This window comes from Phaethon lepturus, unplaced genomic scaffold, assembly GCF_000687285.1.
Source record: "Phaethon lepturus isolate BGI_N335 unplaced genomic scaffold, ASM68728v1 scaffold4557, whole genome shotgun sequence".
NCBI lineage: Eukaryota > Metazoa > Chordata > Aves > Phaethontiformes > Phaethontidae > Phaethon > Phaethon lepturus.
The window spans coordinates 86,253-104,543 of NW_010552415.1; positions in this window are offsets into that span (position 1 = coordinate 86,253).

The window sequence follows — 18,291 nt, forward strand, 5'->3', positions numbered from 1 at the left end:
AAAACCTTTTAAATAGCTTTTTATTCCCCCAGACTCTCCTGCCTGGCAGTCTTGTGAATGACACATAATTAGTGTCAGACGTCATTCAAACTGCTGACATCAGGTGCTCACCAACAAGGAGGCTGCATGACACAGCTGATATTTAAAAGCCCAGGTTCATTTCATGTAAAGTGCGTGCTGTGCTTTTAACCCTTAAAGTGTTTAAATGGGGAAAAATGTAGCATTCAGTGCAGCACTTCATTATAGTGGAACCATTTCTGTCTGAACAGAATACATTTTGTGACATGCTTTGGTGGGTGCATAGTGCTTATATAAGGCTATATTTTCCTCAAAGTTATGCAAAGGCTGCCATTTATTTACTGCTTTTATAGTTAAACTTATGAAATGATACAATGTCTTGGCATTCTTTGCTCCAGTAAATAATGACAGACTTTATATATATGTGTTGCATATAATTATAGTAGATGCTTGTTTCGGACAATTTGGTCCAAAGCTTACTAGAAGTCAATAGGTAATTACTCTCTTTTTTCCCCTCTTCAAAAAATAAGGTTCCCTCCACTGCAATATCCTCACTTTACATACTTCTGGCAGATTCCGTTAAAATTTTATGATCCAGCACTGCAGAAGTATAAATGCAAACAAAAGATAATTACAGACCATGATAAAGCCTAAAGTAAATTGTTATTTATCTTCTTTGTACTTCTTACTTTGAGCTAAAAGGCTTATTATACTCAAGAGATGTAAAAGAAAGTTCATATTATGTGTCAGATATAAGACTTACAGGACTAGTCAGTGCTTATGGCTATAAGGCTCATATTTTACGAGCTTTAGATTAAGGAGCGCATATGCTCTTTTTCGTGTGTAATAGAACAAGATTAATAAGCTATATCTTAATCTGATTTCAGATTTCCAATACATCCATCTCTTTGGGTGTATTTTAATTTAAGAAGAACTAAGTACTGCTGCTGTAACTGAAAAATGCAAAGAAATCAATGGAAAAAAAGGAGATATTAATGCAGAGCAAAAAGTTATACATTGGTTAACATATGGGAAATTGGCTACTTTTTCAGACACGCACACACGAGAGGCTAGTCTTGCATTCTTTTTGAAGAAATCGTCACTTTACCAGTCACACTGTACACACTTGGCTGAATATGTCCATGTGTAGACAGATTACTTGAGTTTATCGATAAAATTTAATTTTAATCTCCTTTCCAAGGAGATCAGTATTCACAGAGAGCACTCTGGTGTTGGTTCTGACAGGACAAACAGGAGCAGTGGATTAAGGATGCCACCAAATCACAGCAAAGGTGGAAAACATGTAAGGAACTGTTCCCACCCACAATACTCTTTTATCATGAGAGCTGTCTTTACAGATGGCTCTTTTTATTTATGTGTTCTTGATAAATGTAGCACGCTCATTTCTCCTTTTCATTTCAATACTCTGGAAATCTTCATACTTCTCACAGTCTACAGATCTGCACCACACCATATACTCTTACTTTCTAGGTAACATCATGCCTAAAGACACAAATACCTCAGCTGAAATGAAGCACAGTACATTAAGTGTTATTTAACCCCAAAATAATGGCGTCAAGAGATTAATTCACCATGGAAATGTCTCTTGTTTTCATTAGTTCTAGTAAGCATGGCCATTTCAGCCTTGGAAGCTATTTCTGTTGCTGTAGAGAAGGTAAATATTATGACAAGTCCCTTCAAAAGAAACTATTACTGAACATATCGGCTGCTACTGATTCAAAAACCATATGGTACAGAAACCATTATAGGAAGAAAGAACAATTTGGGAATTATTTCATTGCCTCCTTTTGGAAGACAATACTCCTGATTTTCTCTGGTTTTTCACCTTCCTTTCTCCTCCTCCTTGGCTTTTCTAAAAGATTGTCTTTGATCCTCTTGTAACTGAGGTCACTATCTGTATTCAAGCAGCTTTCTCTACTAAAAGGTGACACCGTTCTAAAATTGTTCACTGTTAAAGCAGCTACCGTTATTGCTAAACCCCAGAGAAATCACCTAAATTTGAATACTTCTTCCGCCTAGTAAACTTGCAAGAACTAAAAAAACATTTTTCAGGTAAAGAGCCAGTTATTTCCTTGCAGGTATTTTTAAATATACATGCAGGAACACTACCTTCCCCTCCAATACAAATTCAAACATGTAGCTACATCTCATTTCTGAAGTTCAGTCCTCTATAGGATCTCATGCCAGAGATACGCTATAAATTGAGACCACAGGCTTTCAAACGTGGAGATAAGGGAGTGTAAATCATATTCTCACTGGGAAGATTCTTTTGTTTTAGAGCATTTTGCTCTTTGTGAATTTCACAAAGGACTACATTTTGATCTCTACTACGCTAAAAAAAAAAGGGAAAGAAAAAGAGTAAAAGATCAGGGAACCTCTGAAACTGTAGCCCAAATGGGAAAGAAACATGAGTCTAGAGGGTCTTCCTTACCAAACTCTGTGTCCAAATTCAGATCATTCATGTTTCATTCTATTGTCTCGAAATAAAAATAGAATAGAAATGTCTATACATAGAAATAGAAATATTCTGTTCTGTTCTGTTCTATTCTATGCTATGCTATTCTATGCTATGCTACAGTATCCTATCCTATCTAATCTATAAACATGCAAACTGTGACTGAAAAATTCAAACAAACATGCAAGATGTTTTACAAATACTATTGAAGTGTTTCTTCTCACAATTCTTTGAAAACATATAACTTGATTGCTATTTTTCACAGATACAATGATATTAGAGACAGGAAAGCACTAAGACTATCCTCTAGATTAGAGTGTTGATAAACTTTCAGATCTATGGCACATAGCTCACAGCTCACAGTTAAACTTTTAGCACAGCTTTTCACAGACCTGGGTATGAGTTTCTTTCTAACCCCAGCATATGTACACATGGCCAGTTGCTATCTGGCATAGGCTCTCTTAGTAAACTCCATTTATTATTTAGAGAGCCAAAATTCATTTTTCTTACAGATTTTTTTCTTTAGTTGAAAAAAACCATATAGATCACTGCCAAGAGCAAAACAGGCAGAGAGAGATACATCTGATCTTTCATGAGCACAGCATTTGCATAGAGAAAATACACTAGAATACAGCAGAACATGTCCATAAACACTAACTTTGTGTCCAAAGAAATTAGGTACTGAAGTTATCCTGGAGAAGAAGTTTGAATGGCTCCAATTTTGACAAACTGACACTGATGTTAATTAAAGGGCCTGGTAAAAGAGGTTTTATTAAAGCAAAAGCATAAGACATAATTTAATTGGTTGCTTGTTTTGTAAAGTGCTGTTCAACTTAAAGTACCTGAGACAGAAAAGCACAATGCATACAGAGAGAGGCATCATTAGGAAAAAAGAAATATGCTTCGCCAAAACTTGACTCACATTTAGAAGTTCAAGGTTCACTGGAAAAAAGCACCAAACAATATACTGGAAACGGCGACTCTCTTAATTTTAATATATTTACATGCCTGTCATACTTCTTTATTTTTCTGAAAAATTGGCTCAATCATATGTAACTTCTTGCATAAACACAATTTTAATTTACACATATAAACAGAATATTTGTTGTTAAAATAACAGAGAATTAAACTATGTTTCTGTTCCATCTTGTAATGGTGTGAGGAGTACCTTCTTCTGAACAAGCTGTGTCATAGGGTTATACAGAAGCATAGTGTTTGCTTTCAAGAACCTAAGTCTTAGATTCTCCATTATGCAACAACCACCTCATAAGGGGACAGGGTTTTTTTTTTCAAATTTCATGAGATAGATAGAATTTATTTGACATTTTTCCATCAGGGAAGTAACATTTCTTGAATGTCTCTTGTTGAATTAATGAGAAGTTCAAGTCACTCAATCCATGGTATATTCATAGTCCACTCAGTTCATAATGTAGAAAGGACCGTTTCTGTTACACTCTGGGAGAACCAAGAAATATTCAAAGACAGAAAAATCTCTTGGATAATATTTCTTTTTATTTTTTCTCTATATTATTAACAATTTGCAAAAGCACATCTGTGAACCAAACAGTCTCACTTAACTGGTGAAGAAAAAATAAGAAAATTAGAATCATGCCAAAAGTTTATGAAAATATTAAGGCTAAAAATAGCATTTTTTTCATTTTCAATTCTGTTTTTGGACGAGAAGAATATATTTTCTTCTGTATTCAAAGGAAATATATTATCATAGCATTAAGTCCAAAGAACAGGCTTCCCAACCTTCTTCAGCTAGTTTCTTCAGAAGGATGAGGGAAATTTGAAAACATACATCCTTTTCATTGGATGTAAGTCCTCTGCTTTTGTTAGACGATTTAATTCCTGTTATTAATTGAGTAACTCAGGTGTTTCACTATGAAATGGAAAAAGGAATTTAGCTGCAATGTCAGAATCACAACTCTGTTTTAAGGAAAAGTTATTTTTTATAGATATATATATATTACTATGCAGTTGTAACATTTCATTTCACTGAAGACAGTACTTTTGCACAGTTAAAGGGAGTGTGCTGGAGGAAAGAGCTTCCCTTTAAAATTATCTGTTCATGCACACATTTTTCTTTTTCCCCCAAAAGACTGATTGCTGAATCATAAACCAGAAAAAATTACACCTGTATTGTCAAAACTACTCTTTTTAAATTGAGAATGGCATGTAACCAACTTCAGCATAAGAACTTCAGATGTCTAATTAAATTAAATGTATAGTTTCTTTTTTCAATGTACTTAGCGTTTTCCCTTTAAACTACATTTTGAATGTTATTATATCAATGAATCCTGCCAATGCCTATGTGATAAAAGTTGTAAAATATTCTACACAAACCTGAGGCTAAACACACGGTGGAATTGATATGCTCATACAGTGCGAGTGAATATATATAATTAAGCTGAGCAGCCTTACTCTGCCAGTAATAATATTTTATAATAAACGTGCAGTGGTGACCAAAACATTACGGCGTTTGAGATAAATCTCCTTTTAAAAGCGTTATTCCAAAGTTCTATTCCTTGCATTGCCTTCTGGTAGAATTTTTTTGAAACACAATCTGTGCACACTAGTTTTAGATCAGATTAATTGATGCTTTATTAAAAAACGTTCAGATTAGTATCTGTATGGCTACTGAAAAAATATGGAACAGAAAAGTCCCCAAAAGTTACTATTCAGCAAAAATGTAAGCAAATTGAAACAGAGCAAATGTGAACTCTTAAACAAACTTAACATGTCTGTATTACTGCCAGCTCATGCTACAACAGTTCTGTCATAATAACCAGGCCCAGTTCTGCATTCCTTGAATATGCACCACTTCCACTGAAGTCAGTGGTAATTTGGGATATGCAAAGAATGTAGAATTAGTTTCTTAATCCTTAGGCCACAAACCATGGTAATTATAGTGCCTCAACTCATAATATTGCTGGCTGAACAGTTCTGCAGCACCTCTGAGGGCATTAATAGTAGGATTCTGCTGATTTAGTCTACAAATCATACCAGAACCTTGCCTCTGCACTCAAACCTGTATTAAGTATATTAAACTACAACCAAAAGTTTAGAGTGAAATATATTTTGAGCTGTTTAGCAATGTTGCCTTATTGCTTCTTCCCCATTTGTCCCCTGTTAAAGGAAAAATCAATAATACAACTCAGCATTTAAAATTCTAGCTTTCCCTCCTTCTGAGCAGAGCTATTTACACAGCTCTCCTTTCATGGCAAAGCACAGGAGAATATTCACCTCACAGTTTAAGAGAGATGGATTGCAGAAAAGAACAGTTGTGGAAAACAAGGGCAAAGTGCTTGCATTGTAATCAGTGGGAGTCCATCACAATAGCAAACAGCCAGAGCTTGTTCCTTTCTTACCCCGCAAGTAAACCGTATGCAAATTTCCAGCAACATTCAAAATGCACTTCCCAGCTCAGTAAATGTTCTCTATTCTTGGCTGCTTAGCACCCTCAGCTTTTTCCAATTAGGTCCTGTTTGGTTAGTTTAAAAAAAAAAAAAAAAGCTCTAAAGAAAGGATTAAGCCCTGTATCTTATGGAGAAAGAACATAAATTAAAAATTCTTTTTGAATCTGGAGTATGCATTCTTTAATCTCCTGCCCTGCTGGGAAGTGTAATGAGAATAAAGGCAGAAAGAAGCTTTTTTGCTTCATTTGATTTGTTCAGCTGAAAACATGCTTTTGACTATCTGGAACTAAATCTCAAAATTCATGACAACTCAGACAATACTCCCACATGTTACAAGCCTGTGAGTTAAAAAGAGAGCTGGGAAAGCTTACAGAAACCCACCTGGTGAGCAAGCTCTCCAGATTCAAAAGGGCAAGACAGAAGGCCATACGGATGTGAAGCAAGCAGGCCGCGACTGTGAGAAGATGGTGACAAGAGTTTAAGTGCTGGCAATGCAGCTCTTCAGTGCAGCATGGCCTCAGAAGGAAAATAATTTTCAAAATGACCAACAGATCTGACTGATGGGTATGCGTTAGCTAGGGACGAAAAAACCAATGGAAGAGGCCAGAGGTTGGAAAGGGTGAAGTGTTGGTTACCGTTCATTATTTCTTTGCAGCAGAATTAACTGAACTCTAGTGATTATGCTCTGAATTTAAAATGAAAATGAAGAAAATTTGGTGAAAAAAAAACAACCCAGAAGTCGAAAGAGAATGCTAAAAGCAGAAATAGGCACCTTCTTCTTTTTAGGATACCTTGCCGTGTCAAATTGTGAAAGATTTTTGCTGTGATCCCGTGCTAGTGAAAACAGCAGCAAGAGAAAACTCTAGAAGTTATTTTCCTCCTTTTGGTGCAATGGACCCAAGTGCAAAGAACCAATGTGTACAAATACATACAAAAGGAGAGAAAACAATGCGGCTGTTCCCCCCCTTCGTCCTCCCTCGTATGTCAGGAAAGACATAGTAAGGAAGCTGCGTGATCTTCAGGTAACGGTTAGGGTTTACAGCTTTCCGACATCCCGTTTGGTGTCACCAGACCTCATCTCTCGCTTCCAACAAGCTGAGCTCATACCCTGCCACCTGCACCTCCATTTACGCGGGCAAGAACGCCTAGCCTCTCGCAGACACGCCTCACAGCGGAGAGAAGAAAACACTTGCTGCCAGCAGAAACCGCACCGCGAGGGCAGAGGGGCCTGTATCTCAGGTGAGCCCCGGTCAGAGGAGGTCTGCGGGCCTGGGTTAGGCCATGGCTGCAGCCAGGACAAGCAGAAGTCACCGCAGTCAGGGTGTCACCAGCGAGTTAAGGCTAAAGCCTGAGAGATCACAATGCAATGTGGAATCTGGGAGTACAAATATTAGGGCTGGACCTGGGTTTGGAAGCAGGCAGGACTGCAGCTCCATCAACAACTGTGTCTGGGTAGCAGGGAAAGGACTAGGGGCTTGGAGAAAAGGCTGAGCACACAGGACACGATCTGGAGGACCAGGCAAGGCATGGAGCTGCACCACACCCAGCAGAGCTGCTGGCACATACTCACTGGTTGTAAAACTGTGGTTGGGCACAGTAATTTTTTTCTAAAGAGCACAGCAGTCAACATCTTCTGCCTCAGGGCAATGGCTACAGCTGGTCTTTTCTGACTCAGTGCAGGGTTGTTATTCCTCCAGCCACACAGACTGCGGGAAAAGGTTCAAGTTCCCAAAACCAGAAGTAAGGTAACGCAAAACGTATGTAGATCCCCTTGAAAAGCTGCACTCATTGAAGTCACATATCCTTGTGACAAAAGGCTTGTGGTGAAGGGACCCTGAGGGATTAATGGAAAAGGGTTCCCTCGGGTGTGATCATCTCTGAAAAAAGTCCCTTTGGGGTGTGTTCCCTTGGGTGAGATCATCTCTGAAAAATTTAATACAGGAAAAGTTGAGGAATATGCTAGTAAAAATCCTGTAGTGTTGATTACTTTTTATTCTCCATCTTTCTAACAAAGTTGAATCATTCATACAACATTTACATCCTACAACCAACCTTTAAAATACCAAAGACATCCTACATAGCTTAATAAAGCAAGCACGTACTTATTTCATGTCAGGCATAGCTTAGAGGTGTCCTGAACCCTTTTCTTTCCCTGGGGCTCCTGAGAGTAGTGGCATGGCAGTCATGCAGAATGAGAATTACTAAGTAATTTGGGAATAAACCAGACTGTCAGCTTTATAGCACAGATCCTCCAATGCATCTAGCAATGCATTTCTTTTGCCTGAATGTGTAAGTAGATGAGTGTCTTACACATCTCACACACAAGTGGTTTGCACCATGCAACTGGGGCTTAAGCTAAGATAAACCTTAAGTGATCATTATAGAGCAAGGGCAAGAAAGACTAAATAGAGGAATTCAGTAATAAATGTAGGGTGTTAATGGAATAATCACAAGCCACGATGAATCTAATAATTTTGTTCCTATCATGCAACAGATGTCATTTTCAAGGGAAGCTTTGAACGGTTTACAGACTTTATGGAAGCAGGATACTTTGGGAATAAATCCAAGGCTAGGATGAGAGAAGCCAGTCCAGAGCATGCAAGGCCAGGCAGAAGAATGAGATGCATAAAACAGGGACAGGAAGAAAAAGAAGATTGGTAAGCGTGGCATATTACTAAAGATAGGTATGTACGCCCACTCCTCAAGTAAAATGTTTGTTCAATGAGTTACAAGACTTTTATCTATGCATTATGTCTGGCACTACAACTGATTGTGGAATACCTAGTGGACATTTTAGATAATAATAGACTAATGTCTGTACTTAATTTTTATTGCTCATCGGTATAGCCAAAAAGAACAAAACTCAAAATACCTGCAGGTTCAGTGGTACAAGTAGGAGATGAACTGTGCAACTTTCTGAGGGCAAGGTTAAGAAGCTTTGAATTTCACCAAAGAAAAATAAAAAAAAAGATGACTCAGTAAATAACTATCCTTAGAAGACACCACCACTGCATGAAGCTAGAGGTTTTTTCTCCTCTCCTTGGTGGACATTGCATTCTTCTCAGTGTGCGCTTCCCCTTGGCAACTTAACATTTACCTCATTCACTCTGAATCATTACAGCATTCAGTAGTCCTTGAAATGAATCTTTTCCCACTGTGAAAGGATATCTTAGAGAAGCTACAACAGATATTAAAGCCATTTTTGCACTGTTAGCCAAAACCATCGTACTTGTTTTTTTAACTGAAAATAAAACCCTTATTTTCTATTTTAATGGTACCATTAAGACAAAACCAGATGATAAAAATACAGATAAGTGCACAAAACAAAGACTAATTGAAAATGAACAGCAGGTGAAGCTTACATGACCTAATGGAAACAGGAGACTTAACTATGAGCCTGGATTTATGCCCACCTCCAAATCAAGTGTAATGTTAAAAGTGCATGTTGATGTGCACCACAAAATCAGTTGAAAACACAGCAGAATGATGCTCTATTGCACTTTACCTACCTGGAGTTTCTGTTTAAAAATAACTTTATGTTTACACTGCTATTGAAAAGGTCAACATCTGGCTCGGACAGATGTCCAAATGCAGAGTGAGCAACTCTGGTATCTGTGTTATATTTTCAGGCAGATTGGTAAATCTGATAGGCGTTTGTTATTGATATCTTTGTACAAAGCCCTGATTATCTTCAGATAACTTTTCCGTTAGAGTGTGTGGGAAGGAGGGAATGATGAGTGAGGGGAAAACTGTCATAGTTTCAGAGACCTGGAAGAATTGGGAAATTGAAGTGACTGGGTGATCTCAGGATGGATCCTGCCAGACTAAGCACTTACTGACTCCAGTCACAACAAGAGCCCCATGGAAAACATCTGTGACATCTGTATTCTGTTCTTCCCTTTGCATCCTATGGACCAATAAAGCATTCAAACTAGAGTGGTTTATCTTTGAAGATCACCCGAGTTTCAAACCTCAGACATGACTCAGGGAGGGCTCAGTGGAAGTTCTGGGTGTACTGCTCTGGCAACTTCTATTTCCTCTAGAAAACTGACCACTTGCAGAAAAAGTGAGAGTTTCATTTATTTATTTTCATAGTTAGTCAGAGGGGAAATCGGAGCTGAGCAATGAAGAAAGATGATGGTAATGATGATATTGCTGGTAAGAAGACAGTGCTACAGACTTTTTTCCCCTCCTTTAGTGTTTGTTCATAAGAAGGCCCCACATCTAATCATCTTTGCTAGCCCTGCTAGCAGTGACCTTTTGATACTTATTAATAGCATATGGTGTAATTTCAAAACCAACATACATTATAGGATCCTGATGTTAAGGCTACACCCCTATAGTGATTATATGCTCTTTACAAAAACTTACGTATAGATCAAACATTAAACACCCTCCATTAAGCGCATGCCAGCTGTTAATCTGTTGCTTACGTTAGTTTATTACTTGACTTTGGTTGCTTTGTCCTGCAGTGTGAAAACCTGGAGAAAACCTGAGTAAGTCTTGTGCATTTACCTAATGCAATATACAGATCTATACATACATACCTGACAAGCCACTATTGTCAATAACAGTCTAAAAGGCTCTTGCGAAGATTTCTCTTTGATTTCTGCTTCAATTTATACTACCAACACTGCTTGAAAGGCTCAATTGTTTCCTTCAGTGTCCTGATGTCCCACCAAACAAAACTGAATTGATTAAACTACAGCCCGTTGATGCTTTTGTATCACTATAGAAGCTGATGGCAACCTTCCACCTCTTTTTCTGAATGGCATAATTGGCCTGCCAAAGAGGATTTTGGGTTTTAACACGTTCCCTGTTTGGCTGAGCTAACCAATTATTCTGCAGTTGCTATCAAGGCTGCAGACTTCTTCGTTGGGGTCATTAAGCTTGTCAAAACTAATTTGTCACCACAACTGCTGACCCTCATTGCCTCTGACAGCAGCACAAGTGTCAAAATAAACAGGCGTTTGCATTACAAGAAAGTAAATGACTGATCAGAGCCCACCAAGCCTCCTGACCGTATGCCACAGTCTGGCCTTCTGACCCCATGAGAGGTGGAAACAGTACGAGCTAAAATGACACGAGGTCACCAAACAACACTACTAATCATTTCGTAGAATAAGTAAAAAAAACCTCAAATAGCTGAAGTGAAAGAACACTCGAAAGTGGTATGTGACCTGCAATGATGATAAAGTTTTGGGTTGTTTTCTTTTTAATTAGAAAGAGATGATGAAAGGCACTTAGTCCAAAACAAAATTCTATGAAAGAAGTTACCAACTGACCCAGACTACATTTTTGGAAAGCTGCTCAGACACAGCAGCTGGCAGTGGAGCACTTTGAGCCCAGTCCAGCAGATCATTACTGTGTAATCCTTGGTGTATTCTTGACCACCTAAGTGACATCTGAATCAGGCCAGTGGCAGGTTCATCTGACAGAATACTAACCGCAAAGTCCTTAGTATCAGTGCACACTTACTACAGTGGGGTAAAATTTGTCCCAGGAACATCTGCATACACCTAGAATTTGCTTCACTGAAAGTACGGGATATGAGAGTCTTATAATGGAATGAAACCCTTCTAATTATCCGTACCACTAAATTATTATTTGGTGGTAAGTAAATTATTTGGTGATAAGTAATTCATAACCTGATTTTAATCTTTTCTTCATTGTTGTGATTATATTCAGTTTAATGGGGTAACTTGGAAATAGCACCATGTCCTCAGCTGGCATAGGATATTTGATGGGAAAATAAACTTGCAAAAATACGGGAAAAGTTTCAGAGAAACACTTTCTCTCAGCACATCCCTAACCATTCAAGGCACCAATTCTGGAAAAGTCTTTATCTCCAATACTTTGAGAGCTCCTACTTGGCTCAATTAAGATGACTTGTACTGCCATAAGCTCATCCCATGAATAATTCTTTGCAGTGTCAGGTTCTTCACTCTTTTATGCTACCCTGCAGTACAAGAAAAGTTCTGTAAATACAGTGACACCAAGAGGTTTTTGGTTTTCCTCCTAGAAGCCTTCAAATGCCATCATCTTTTCTCTGTACTTTTTGTAAAGCAGTATTTTTCTAAGCCTTTGGAAAGATACCTCTTTAATGAAAACAGGCAGATGCAATATATGTCAGCAAACAGGATCGAGTCTTAAGAGACAGTGACTGTTGTTGGTTTTTTGTCTATGTGAATCACACTTATTTAAACAAGGCTGAGTGACTTACAGTTCATCAGCAAGGTAATGACTTTGAACACCACTGTTCCCATTTAAGAAAGAAAAACTAAAGAAGGATGAGGAAAAGAGATGAAAGAAGAAAGAAATGGAAAGTAGTGCTGCACAGGATCCCAGGATTTTGTTGAGTCCTAATGATGTCATTCAGTATTTAATCTCTGGTGACAAGAATGTTTTTTTCCCTCCTTTCAGCAAGAAAGCAAATTCAACATTAACAAAGCCCTGTATTTGAAGCCAAGATTGGATATGAATCTTAAGTTGTTCCTAGCCTTCTCTATCCCTTCCCTCTGGACATAGAGAGTAACCACAACTAAAAAAATATGCTTAAAAAGCCACATAATTATTTTGAGATTGTTTTTAATTTATATTTGGGATAGGGTCTTACAAAAAGACTATTACATTCATTGGCAGAAAAATAAATAATGGCAATGGTTATTGTGGTATGAATAATTGGGGAGCTGCCAAATATTGCAACTTGCCAAGCATCACAAACAAAAGCTTTTAAAAACATGCACATTCTTTGGCTTTCATCTTTTGTTGTTAAAATCAGGCATGGCTGAACCAATCAGAATAGGGGAGAGGGAAAGTAAGAATAGAGAAAGAAATGGGTATGACAGTCTTCATATTCCCTAACTACTAATCACTTCTAGAGGGAGACACAAATTTAAAATAAATTGCATTATTTCTTGATGCTTTTATTTCATGGAACAGCATTGACATTAAAAGTTGGTATACGCAGAGAAAGAGGAAAGATTTTTTTTTTCCTTTTCTTTTACTTAATGGTTAGTTATCCACAGGCAGCCAGATAAACTGTTGCTCTCATGTGATGTACATAAAAATTTTACAGAATTAATGTGTTTGGATGGGCCCAGTAAATATCCAAACTCAGTATTCCTAGCTTACATCAGTGAAGCTTAATTCTGAATTTTTTATGATTGTCCACTAGCAGCCAAAACCAGACAAATTTCAATGCAAAAAAAATGGCTAAGTGCATATGAACTGTTTTGCAAAGGTTCCAAGTCAGCAAACCATCTCCTTAAGCTGCAAAGAGGATTTGTTTTTTAAGGTTCCCCATAGAAAAGAACAGAAAAAGAAAAAAACTAGTATAGTTTTTATTCACTGTAAAATAAAGAAATGTACCCACTAAATGCAAATTCTTACCATACTATGTGTAATTTACCTTATGTCATCAATAGTTTAGATCTTTTTGGTCTTATTGTCAGGGACTGACAACAGGTGTCAGAGAGAAAGAAGAGGAAAAGATGCATGTTGCAGAAGATGCACAATAAACGACCTACATGACAATAATCCTCAGTCATCTTCTCATAACTCCTCTAATGTGCTCAGAACACATAAGTGTTCCAGGATCCAACAGGAAGGAATCAAGAGCTGTTCAGATTACTGTCACAATTTTAACCAGAAATCTGGGTTAATTCCAATCCATCCCCCTACTTGGTATGTGGATCTGGCTACTATAGGAAATCCATGCTTTATAAATGTCAGAAGGGACACAAGCGGACAAACCAGAATTTTGAAAGACAGCGCAGTACAGCTACACATGAAGACTGGGAGTTAGGTTTTAAAGTTTTATTTCTAGTCATGTTTAAATGACATCTCTATTCAGTCTGAACATTCCGGCAGTCAACATACTTTAGCACAAAGATTTACAAAAAGCCAATTTCAAAGTGACATGCATGAGTACCTAGGGAAAACAAACTTTTATCTGGATATCCCTAAATATTCGTGCTGTCTGCACAAGAACATAAATAACTATAGGTAATAAAACACAGCTTGTGTACCCAGTCAGAATCATATAAAAAAGATTTAGAGAAAAGGGCTTAATGAAAATGCTTAAGATCAGTATACAGACATGAGTTAAGAGTTGTGAGTTACAGCTGCTCTCTTTTATGCAGCGAATTTCACCTGGGAGAAATTAATATGAATAAGAAAAAAGCTACCTGTAAAAGAAGTGGCATTTTGCATTCGTTTTAATTAAATATAAATAGCTATACAAGTGCAGGAACACCGAGAATCAAACCTGAAAGATATTTAAGAACTATTACCTAATATTCCATATTACAAAATACATCTGAGACTATAATGTGTTATAGGAATGTGCTCTTCTATGAATACAAAAAAACCAGATTCTCTTACAAGTTATTCTATACTCAGTTCTAGCTATAGAAGAAAAACTATATCCCAATCTGCATTTTTTAGAATCATCAAATCATCTAGTACTGACCAGCACTGAAAACCAGTTAAAGATCTTGGTGAAAAATTTGTCGTTAAAGAGATGCTGTTTGTGCATTCAAACATACAAGCACAAACCAGCAAACTAAAGCTTTGAATCAAAAGTATATTTTGCCAGTTAATTTAACCTAGTGATTTCAGCATTCAAATGTTCCCACTTGATTGACACATAGGAATGAATTCGGTGAGGTAGGCCTGCTTGATGTGTACTGGTGCCAGCCGAAGATGACTTCAATTGCTCGGTGCTGCCTAATGGTTTGCTAATTGCACCATGAACACTGCTGATGGACGTGGTGATGTTACAGTGTTCTCTCATCCACAGTCAAAGTCAGGCAGGTCAGTTTATAGCATCAATATTTAAGCAAGATGGCTTAACGCATATGCACATGATTAGGGAAAACCTATGCTATTAGATGACTTTCAGAGTCAGCAAAACGTAGGGAGAGTAAGTGCCAGCAAAAAGCAACTACTGGGGAAAGCTTTGTTTTCTGCCATTCCACTCCCTGCAAAACAGTATTTCTGATTATGTCTAAGCAGCCTGGATTTTTTTCAGTGGTATTTATTTTTCAACTTGTTATTATTTGTATTGCATTCCCAAGGAATACAAATTCCCCCCTCGATATTTTGTAGTCACATGTTCAATAATTTGTCAGCTGATAACAACCTCAGTGGAGCTGTCTCAAGCAAATGACATGGTCAGAAGAGCTATTCATCAGCTTCCTGGTGAGTGTGAATGTACAACTTCCTCCACAGGCATCTGAAATTGACAGGTATCTTTCCACACATGATAAAAAAGAAAAGGAGCAAAAACGAGGGAAGATAAGAAATCTGCAAATGTCACTTCCAGGGAAACTGTAAAATTCATCATCAGATTCCAATGCAAGTTATCAAACTTTCACTCTTCCAAATATAAATCAGAATTAAAAAAAAAAAAAAAAAGTCAGCAGAGAAACTTAATCTCACTCAAAGCTGGAACTTGGCATCAGCAATGCAGTGAAACCTTTGCAAGGATCCTTTCCTCTAATCCTCCTAGCAGCTAGGGACAGACAGTAATGGTTCTAGGTTTGTGTGTTGACTTAATGTTTTGTGTCAAAGCTAAGTTAAGTTAAACTTTTGACTCATTATTGGCGTGGTTGTGTGCTATGCTTTGCTATCACAGCAAACAATTCCATATTGAGTTATACAAACAATGTATGAAATCAACTTAGTTGGTGCCTGCCAGCTGTAAATTTTGAGCACTTGACAACAAGAGTTTTGTCACCAATTTTGCAAGTAGCAAAATAAGCTACGGCATAGCATAGTTATCAGACCTCATTTACCATTTTTGACTACACAACTTGAAAAACTTCCCAGACAGTTTTTCAGAGATACTTACACAAGCATCCCTGAGTTTTGAAAAGCAGGTCTTCTCGCATTGAAAGTTGAGCACAAACAGAATCACAGAATCGCAGAATCATTAAGATTGGAAAAGACCTTTTAAGATCGTCAAGTCCAACCACCAATCCAACACCACCATGCCCACTAAACCATATCCTGAAGTGCCACGTCTTTTGAACACTTCCAGTGATGACAACTCCACCACCTCCCTGGACAGCCTGTTCCAATGCTTGACCACTCTCTCAGTAAAGAAATTTTTCCTAAGATCTAGAACAGTGATGTACTCCAATTTAGGAGTTCTTTGAATATTTCTGCTTACAGAACATACTAGTTTCTCAAAGTAATTTCTCCACACAGCAGTGGAAGAAGTGTCAGGTTTGTTATCCAGGCCACAATGAAGAAGCACTGCCTGTGACTTCTGTAGGTATTAGGATTCAACCTCAGTCTCCCTATTCAGCCCAATAGCTACATTGTCTACTGATCTCCGCTGTTCCAGTACTCCTCCCTTCCCAAAGGTAACAATGCATGTGGTAGACTAATACACTTTTAACCTGTAGAAACAGAAATTAATTTACTAATATTATTTTTCTTGGTTTTCCAATTGTGTTTTACAGTATCCACATCTCATTATTATTTTCCACTTTAATTGTATGAATTTCCACTTTAATTAAAAAAATCATAGTGATTCACATGATTAAGAGTTATTAGACTGTCACTACCTGCTGAAAATCTATCCTTTCACTGTATGTTTTGTGTTTGATGATTAGCCCTTCCCTCTCTTGCTTTCTTTAGCAGCCAGCAAGTCAACTTTAATTTTTGGTTTTCTTCTACTTTAAATGCAAGGAGAATGCTGTTAACTTGAGAACATTTACAATTTTGGCTTCCAATAAGAGGTTAAATACAACCATTGCTCTCACACTAAAGGTCAGAACAGAAATAAGTAAACAAGATCCCAAAGGAGGCTCCTTGTAAGAAATCATTCATGCCTGTTGAACTTACAAACACCAGATTGCAATGCTGTAGTCAAATATGCAAAATTCTGAGGTCCAACAACCAAATATAGGTCTTAAGCTCCCTGACTAGTATCTTTTAAAGCTTTGGCAGGTTGCTATATTTAGGTACATAGAAGCCAGTAATAAAACTTTTTTCAAACAACTTACTCTTTAGAAATGAAGATGATGGTCAACTACAAGTGTTCTCATAACAAAACAGTAGAGAAGAGAGAAAAGATGCAAGCATTGCTGACTTCTCAGGAACTTTGTAATTTCAGAAGTAGTTCTTATTTCTATTCTAAAACTAGAAAGAAAACCCTTGATGTTTTCCACATTCAGTCTTGAAATACTGATTAGTAATAAAAGATTATGCTTGCTGTAAAGATTACATAATTTAATGAAACTGAAAGCCTCATTGTTGTAATTGTGATTGTCTCTTGTTGGAATTGTATTTCTTTTGAAAATGTATGTCCTAATCCTCTCTACAGTTTGTTTGAAAGCATAAAAGTTTATGAGTTTGACTACAAGTCAAGAACAGATTTGGAAAAATTGATTACTAGTGCTTATTTAGTCTAAAATAATACTATTTTTTTTTAATCTTCATTATTTAGGAATTCAGTCCTCCTCATTACATAAATAACAAAAATGTTGCCGTTACAGTCAACAGAAATTGCTAGGTTGTGTTTTACCATTAACAAGAGCTGCCTTTGACACAGTGAATTTCAAAGGAATGGTATTCTAGTGAAAACTCCTATTTAGTAGCTACTGTTGATGCAGCTGATGGCATTTAGTGAAAAATTGTATTTCTTTTATTACTAGCAGACAAATTTGGCTCATGCTACTCTCACAAAACCAGCAGTATTCACATCATTTTCAAAAACATTTTTTTTCAGCAGTGGGGAGGTCAGAAAGTTCACAGAGAATTTAGAACAAGTTTGTTATATGGCTTAAAAGAAAAAGTCAGAATTTTTTTCTTATATGGAAAGCTAGAGTGCAGACAGCAGGTGAATGAGTTCTTGGAATCTCAGTTTACAGGATTTTAATATATCTGATGTAAAAAAACCTGAGAACATAATAGCAAAGGAATGTAATTTACTGAAACAATTTCACCTTCCCTAGGGTAAATTAATTGCAGTCTCCTTACTTGCAAAATACTGTATGTATTTTTCCAATCTTTTCAATGTCAAAAGACAGCTGGAAAATCAAGACTAAACCAAGAAACATTAACTTTTCAAAAACAGGGTTATAATAACTTACAAATAGTTTGTTTTCCTCCATTTACATTGTGTAAGAAAAGAGAGAATAAAGACTCAGAATTTCCTAATTATGGCTATTTAGACCATAGGGCTGGATTGCAAATCACTGTTTTCTCTCTCTAATGAGAAGACAATGGAATATTTACTTGAATCAGGGCTCCCACTAACAGGAAAGGTTTATGCGCTGTTGATCAGGTATATTTCAGCTAATAAAATCACTATCTTAAGGATGAATCTATACAGAAAAAAACACAGCACTTTGTGGACAA